At 37.8% G+C, this 8357-nt stretch overlaps 1 protein-coding gene and 1 non-coding gene across 2 annotated transcripts in view; one reads left to right on the top strand and one right to left on the bottom strand.

The window, feature by feature from the left end:
• The window catches only part of frmd4a (FERM domain containing 4A), a 113763-nt gene that overhangs the window by 11435 nt on the left and 93971 nt on the right, over window positions 1–8357 (top strand). The gene's annotated exons all lie outside the window — the stretch shown is intronic.
• trnav-cac (transfer RNA valine (anticodon CAC)) lies at window positions 609–681 on the bottom strand. The gene has a single exon. It is a non-coding gene; the product is annotated as a tRNA-Val (tRNA).

Genomic DNA, 8357 nt, shown 5'->3' with positions numbered 1-8357 from the left:
TGATCTGTTTGGATCAGACAGATCCAACTGGCTGATGAATTAGCGCAGATTTTTCTGCAGATGGGGACCAGGAGGAAGTGCGTTCCGTAACAATCGGAATGCATTATGGGAGATGTAGTTTGTAGTCTATTCGTGCTCAAAACTGATTTTAAGTTAATCATTGGCCTATATAATGCTGGGGGACCGCATGTGGCCCGCGGGCCTTGAGTTTGATACATGTGCATTACGCCATAGAACTGCCAATTGGTAATTGAAGTAAAATTGCTTAGATTTCAAAAAAGCCTACATTGAAGTCGATTGGCAAATGAACCATTTCGAAAGAGGAAAGCTCTTGTTGTCTCACTGCACCCCAAGAGATGCATAACCTACAAAAACTGTTTCTGTCTGGTTTTGAACCAGAGACCTTTTGCATGTAAAGCAAACATGATAACCACTACACTAGAGGAACTGAGCTTCTCTACTTTGTTTCAGTTTGAGGTTCCAAAGTTGATGATGTGAGATGCGATGCATGAAAACTTCAACTGAGGCTTGCACTCAGATGCCTGGATTCAGAGTACAGCCCATGACACCACAGAACCCTTGTTGACCTTTAGTAAACATACTAAAACTGTTTCTGTCTGGTTTTGAACCAGAGACCTTTTGCATGTGAAGCAAACATGATAACCACTACACTACAGAAACTCATGCTCTTTGCAGTGTTCCTGGTAGATTATCCAAATTTTGTTAGAGACTGATGTCAACGATGGGCATGGAACCATGTCAAATACTTATACCACAGATACTCTCAGAGAGCACAGTAACTTGGTGAACAAACTGTCAGACTTATACTTGTGCCTAATTTCACATTACAGTCCATAAACTAAGCCTGGGATCAAAAAATTGTATTGAACATGTCATTAGCAGAGACAAATGGTTCTACAGTGAATTGGCTAAATGGCTATAAAATAAAATCAATACTTACAAATAAAAAAATGGTTCAAAAATAAAAATTAACACATTAAAATAAAAAATATCTCTGAAATTTAAAAATGGTTCAAAAATAATATCAAGACTTCAAAATACAAAATCTCTGGAAAATAAAATATTATGTATGTTGTTTTGAAAAACATTAGAATATAAGCACTTTTATCAAATCGTCATTGTGGTAAGATCATGTAAGTTCTTCTTAAATCCATGGAAACTCAACAGTTCGTAAGGTAGGTGAGTTAGCTCAGCAGGTTAGAGCACTGTGCTGGTAATGCTGAGGTCGTCGGTTCAAACCCCGTATGGGGCAATTCATGTCTAAGGTCTTTCAGACAATCAACACTTCAAAAATAAATAAGGGTTCAAAAATAAAATCAACACTTTGCAATAAATAAGGTTTCAAAAATAAAAATCAACACTTCAAAATAAAAAATGGTTCAAAAACAAAATCAGCACTTCAAAAATAAATGAGTTCAAAAATAAAATCAACACTTTACAATAAATAAGGGTTCAAATATAAAATCAACACTTCAAAATAAAAATGGTTCTCAAATTAACAATGTAAAATGGTAACTTTTTCTGTCTGTTCAGCTTGGGATCAAAAAATTTATTGAAGATGTCATTAGCAGAGACAGAGGCTTGGCTAAAAAATAAAATCAATACTTACAAATAAAAAATGGTTAGGAAGCACATTATAAACCTTTGGTTGAAATGGCACGTTAAATTCAAGTCTTCATTACAGACCAGAGAAAAAAGAGAATGCAACGTTGTGTTAATCCATTTGAGGAGCCGGCAGTTTATCTTGAGGAAATAAATGACTATGCAAAAGTTAATTAGACTGTAACATGCGCAGTCCGCTGCTCAACCACTGCAGACGCGGCTACGCCGCTGCGAAGAATTAGAAACCGCTGGTAGTAACTCATCCAGCAGCATATTTAACAAATGGAGCCTTGGTGCAAGTTATCCAGGAGAGCGGCGTTCTGGAGGAGCTGCAGACGCAACATCTGTCCGTTTCGGAGAAGCGAAACCACGCAAAAAAAATAAAATAAAAAATAAAAAATCCTGCTAAAAGCTCACACCGGACCGCGCAGGGTAAAACACTCAGAGTTCAGTTGATCTGTTTGGATCAGACAGATCCAACTGATTTATTCAGTCTGTTTGTTTCAGTTTATGAAGGCCTACTGTATACCAAAAATGATTTAGTGATATTGTCATTTTGGCCGTCTTTATTTTACCACCCAATATATTTTATTAACCAGCTGAGGCAGCATTTAACATAAGTTCACAATACTCACGTGATTTAGACATCCCATAATCTATTCATGTCTTTCTGTTGTTTCACTTAGTCCACCTTTGATCTTAGATTCAAGTGAACTTCGTACATGATTCTTTATCTGAACCTACAAGAACTAACAGTTGAGGGAACAGATTATAGATAAAAAGGTGATAGATGTATCAGAACCTTAGTATTTTATATATTTCAAATATGTGGAAATAGAACTATAATCTGTCCATATGTAGTTTCTCATCTTTCACATCAGCTTTGCATTTCACCAATACTCAGTTGGCAGTGCTCATGAGATAAAGCAGATTGACTTTCATCTGACTGTTTAACTGTCAATCCAATTCGTGGCAGGTTTTGATGGAAAATCTCCATGAAACTGGGGAGATGTAATTTGCACCCAGGCTTTATTTTCTACACTTTCTGAGATCTGTCGGTAGAGGGCAGTGTGTGAATGAATATCGATTAAGAATTTTTGCCACGACTTGCATTCATGAGCCCGTGAATGTGAGTTGAGAGTGCGGTGAGAGTGTGCGTGTGCGTGTGTGTGCGTGTGTGTGTTTGTGTGTGAAAAATTAGGAAATAGGTCGAATTTCTGTGGATGTCGTTGTATGCCTAAGTGCGAGATCAATATTCAAAGCACACAAATCCGTAAAATTGGAACGAACTTCAGACTCTCAGCTAATGACACATGATAATATTAGAAACCTCGATAAGAGGTGTGGAGATTGCTTTGATGTTGGGGGCATTAAGACTCACAAGCAGCTAATTAAACACATTTAAACTCTCATCCACGCTGTCATTCTCTATGCGTCTCACTCGCGCTCTCTCTCTCTCTCTCCCTCCTGCAAAGCTCTCGATGCGCTGCCTGCAGAGAATGCTGGTTGCCCCAGACAACAGTTGCTAGGAAACCATTTTGGAATGACATCATTGCATCGAGCATGCTTGAATAAAATCAATACCTCTACTCGCGAAAATGTGTATTTAAATAGGAGAAAACAGTTCTTTAACACTGGTGGCACTGTGTCAGTGGATTCATATGTGGTGGGTAGTAAGTGATGAGTTTGTTTTATATATATATATATGTACAAAGCAGAAGATTCAAGGTAGCTTCAAGATAACATTTTTTGCTTCTTATAACTTATGTACCTTTAAAAAAAACTATTAATTTGCAAGATGTATAATCTTTGTCTCTTTCTGTCACAGCTTTTCCCTTTTGGCCACTGTCCCAAAATACCATATGTCCTTCCCCCCTACAGAGCCGTGCTCACATTATGCCCTCTCATCCATCTTTTTTTTTTTCCCCTTCTTAATTCGCTCCCTCTCTGCAGTTGTGAGATAAGATGTTCCTCCCTCTGAGCAGTGGTGAGATGTGACAGAAGAAGGGGCTTTCCCTCTCCGTGTTTACGACTGCAGACAGTAATAAAGAACAACCACATGCTGCACATGGTGAAGGATATTTCTTATCCCCTGTATATGAGACTGGCAGTGTCATAGGAGCCTGCATGTGAAGCATGTTTGTTGGGATGCAGTTTAATGAACTTTTAGATTAGATGTGAAATAAATTCCCTGAGGCAGCAATCAGACTGGCTCTCTGAAACCTGGACCTCTTGGCTGTGGGAAAGGAAGGGCTGAAGCAGTTTCACACTCTAATATATCGTGGAAAATCTCTGACGCCAAACACCAACAGGCAATTTTGTGGAAATTTGTCGAAAGCTCCCACAGCAGAGTATTTCAAGTATTCATAATGGTGGATTTTTAATTAATTTATTTTTTTTATATTTTGTCAACTTACGACTACAAACCAACAGTCCTACCTACAAACATTCATGTGATTTTATTTAATCACCACTTTAATTTGTTAATATTTTCTAAGAAAAAAAAATGAATACCTTGACATTACGGAAGCATTTATGTTAGTATTTCTACTCTATCAATTTCCTAACTGATGGGTAAATTGGTTGAACTGGATCAGAGTAGAAGGTGCTGAACACAAGTTCACACTTTTTGATTTTATTTGTAAATTATGCACTACCCTATAAAAATCCAATAAAATAAATTTGACCTTGTCATTGGAATTTTGACAAAATGTTGAAAAGTTTAAGAAATACAGGCCCTTATCTCTGGCCCTACCAATATCACTATTAGAATAATCTCAGCTCATCTACTTTATTTTATTTTCCAATTTCAAGGCATTCAAACATGAAGAACTCGCTCTGATATTTAATCTGACGCATGAATAACCTCCAACAAGGAGCTTCCCTTCCTTCCTTTTCCGGACTGGAACAAACTGGATATTGACAATGTGTTGTTAGTAAGGACGGGTCATTCCTGCATCGACGTTGTTGGTCTACAGAGAAAAGACAATCCAGTCCATAGTATGAGGGTCAACAACAGATTTCTTCAACTCTAGTGGCATTGATTTAGCCGTAAATAAGCGACAAGGCCGTGTACAGACATGTTGGTCCCTTCTGTACACAGCTTGGAAACATAGTAAATATCTCTGTTTCAATAGGGGGCAGACAAAAACATACTAATCTGTCATTGAGAAAATAATTCAAATACTTTAAGTCGAAGCATGTAGAAGGAGAGAAGCACATCATTTCTTCCCTCGATGTGGTTTAATTGATAATAATTGCAATTAATTCCACTGTTTCCACATTGTGTTAGTGTTTTCAGTCGTAGTTAATTACTTTAGCCTATGGGATGTCTGCTTTCCACAGTGTAATTGCAGCTCTCTACAGGAAAAAACAGCATATAGGGACAATTATAGACTTTCCTACAATTTTCTCATATATTTCATCCTCTTGAATCCTGCTTGAATTACAACATTACTAAACACAATGCGCTGTACCAAAAATATTAACAAATGAAAAGATGGAAAGCCTCACTGACGCACTCTGAACCAGGTTTTGTCCGTTCACATCTGTGGGATGGAAAAGTCACTAGGGATTAATTTTGGGGTCCAGCTGGTGTCAGGGATGTAAGTGAAGGGGAGAGAAGGCTGTAGTAGGGGGGATGGGGACGGCAGAGGGTTGGGATGGGTTTAAGGATATTGTGCATTACATTGCAATCAATGTGCACCGCGCTGTGCACACTGTTTTGTGATTGTGGTGTTTATCACCCGCTGCATCCCAACCACCTATTCTCCTCTTTATGTATGTGTGGGTTTATTAGTGACTGGGTATGGTTGGGGGTTTGCATGTGCTGTAAATGTGTGTGTGTGTGTGTGTGTGTGTGTGTGTCATCTGTGTGTGAGTGTTGGGTTTGCTGACAGGTTCACTGTCAGCAGGAATGCATGATGGTGAAATATGGGGCTGTATGTCACTGTGGCTTGTCAGGAACATGCACAATTGCACTCCACATTGCATCAATCTAAAAATATATTGTAAGTTGGGAGGTCTTACCACACAAAAACAAAAATCTTTCCTCAAAGGATATATTTGGAGGCAAAATAAAGTAAAATAGTAATTTATACTTTCAGGTGGTATAAGAACAGAGATTGCTTTGGGTCTAATGACACCGCTAATCTTAGAGGTCTGCTGATTAATGGACCTCTTCCAGTTGTCTTGTCCTTGGTGACATTTCTTCCTCCAGCATCATTACTACCTATGTTTAAGAGGATTATGTTTAGGTAACGTATGTATGTGTGTTGGATGTGTGGGTGTGCCTTGTATAAGATACGGTGTAAGGACCATTTGCTCAACATTCCACTGATTTGAATCAGACATGATAAAATTTTATTTTAGGCTTCAGTCTTAGCCACTTAACACTTCTGTTTGTCTTTAAGACAAAAACGAAATGTCTGAGTTTATTTGAGTCCATCAAATAATCTCGTGTTGCTGCAAATGGTGTCGTCACCACAGCTCCTGTGCGCTCAGGGCGCGCCCACATTCCTGCCTATTCAAGCCAACAATAGTGAGGAACAGACTCCCAGTGGAGATAGACCCAACTTGGCTAGGAGCGAACCAGACATTAACTGGCAAGAGTGAGACTTGACAATAGAGAAAGGGCTTACTAGTCCATCTGTTGGGCACTAAAAACTCAGATAAAGCTAATGGTACGGATATTTTAGTTTTTTGTGTTGAATTTAAATTTGTTCTGTTTAAAAGATCTAGTCTTATGCCCACTACTGATCCACTGCTAATCCAGATTGGGGTATTCCCTTTCTGTTGTTTTTGATTACTTTTTTTGCTTTGAAAATCAAAGGTAAAAACATTTAATGAAACACCATTCTCTGCACTAAAAAAAAAACAATCCTTCTCTATTCTCTCTACAGAAATTTGTATGTTGAGGCTCCAATGGCTCTGTCACCTGCCGCTTGAGTGTTATTGATCATAGCCATACTCTGTTGTGCTGAAATGTTCATGCTCTCTCAGCTGGCCAGGGATCAATGCTGAAATGTGACAGAAGGTTCCAGTCTATCTGCTTTTCGATCGATGCAACGATCATTCGACGGTGTGACGTTCATAATATGTATAAAATGTGCTGACAAAAATCAATGAGTTAACCGTTAACCACCACCTGGAGGGGTTGCATACCTTAACACATCTACCCATCTGTGTAAAGGGTGGTGGCTGTTTTTACATTACGGATGATATTCATTGTAACATATATTTAATGCCACTTGTAAATGACAATATACAAATTTCTTGAATTACAGGGATTTCTGTTAGTTCTATTGCCAAATAAATAATCTGACTTTACTACATACTGACAGTTTAGTGATGAGAAACAGTCACTTGCAGGTTTAGGCTGATAATAGGCTGGTTTTCTAACTAAATATATAAAAAAAAACGGGATGTGTTAACATAAAACGATTTGTGGAAATTTTGGCAAACTTATGAATGACCTTAACAATTCACACAGTAAAATGTGAAGGTTGTTACTGTGAAATTATGCGCAGCACAAATGATTGAAAGAACATCCCCAGAGATATTCTGTCATCATTAATTTAGTAAATTTAACACTTTTTGGTCCTATCTGGGTCAACGTGGAGAGACCAGACTAAAAATAATTGAGAGACAAAAAGAACAGCATGAGAGCAAATGCTTCACTTGGAATCATGCAGTTCAGGCAGAGAGGCCCGTCAGAGTCTGCAGGCGGCCACCTGAACCCGAGTGTGTCATTTCACTTCATACTTAGATCCAATAGCTGTGGCAGGGAAAGACCGTGGGTGGAGGAATGCTCAGATTTGATTACTTATTTTAGTTTTGTTTTGTTTTTTTGCTTTTTCTTTAAAGCACTCAGTTTCTTTTTGCTGTTGGCCTTATGAACATAGTTCTCATGGCAACAACTGAAAACACGGGAGAAAATTTGTATGTTTTTATCTTTCTTAAGGACAGACAATATTACAGTTTGCAGCCAGAAAGCGCTGGAGCTATTGGTCTTTCTTTGCAGCAACTCTTCAATGAACGAGAGGAAAAGGAAAAACATATTTGTTTGAGGCTTGAGGGAAGATCATGAAACTGAGAACCAATTAAAAATCTTGTGGTTTCCACCAATTTCTGTTTTGCTTTTTAATCTTTTAAGGATATAAGGGAGCAATATGAAAATGCTGAGATGTAATATTTACATGAAGGAAGATTGGACCTGAGATAACACAATATTATTTTCTCTAATCTAGCAAGTTTTGGGTTTAAATACCATTTATCATGTTGTGAATGGAAACAAGGAGCTGCTTTAAAGCTTTGCTCTGAAGCTGATGTCATGTACTGTGTTCATAAAAACTGCAAGTTCTTTAAACAACCTGCTGTTTTTTAAAAATCCGGCTTAAAATGGAACTCAGATCTTGAAAATACCATTAGTCAGAAATTCAATTCAAGGATTTTTTTATATATATATAAATTAGGCAGGTTAGGCAAATCAATTTAATTAAAGTAGCTGGAGGAAAAGGCAATTTTCTCTGAATATACAATGACTAATGCAAAACTGTCTTGTTGTATGATCGTTAAAACTGTATGTTTCCACATAATTCCCCCTTAAGAAAGACACTCCATACCAACACCATGTCCAGGTCAGTTTATTGAATGAGTAGTAAGTAGTAAGAATTGTAAAGCCTTATTTTATGAGGAAGTTGACCATGGACTTCACTAACATTCAGATAGATTCC

This window comes from Poecilia formosa, unplaced genomic scaffold (genome assembly GCF_000485575.1).
Source record: "Poecilia formosa unplaced genomic scaffold, Poecilia_formosa-5.1.2 Scaffold13, whole genome shotgun sequence".
Classification (NCBI taxonomy): Eukaryota; Metazoa; Chordata; class Actinopteri; order Cyprinodontiformes; family Poeciliidae; genus Poecilia; species Poecilia formosa.
The sequence above is the reverse complement of the archived record's forward strand: the minus strand, read 5'-3'. Positions and strand labels throughout refer to the sequence as shown.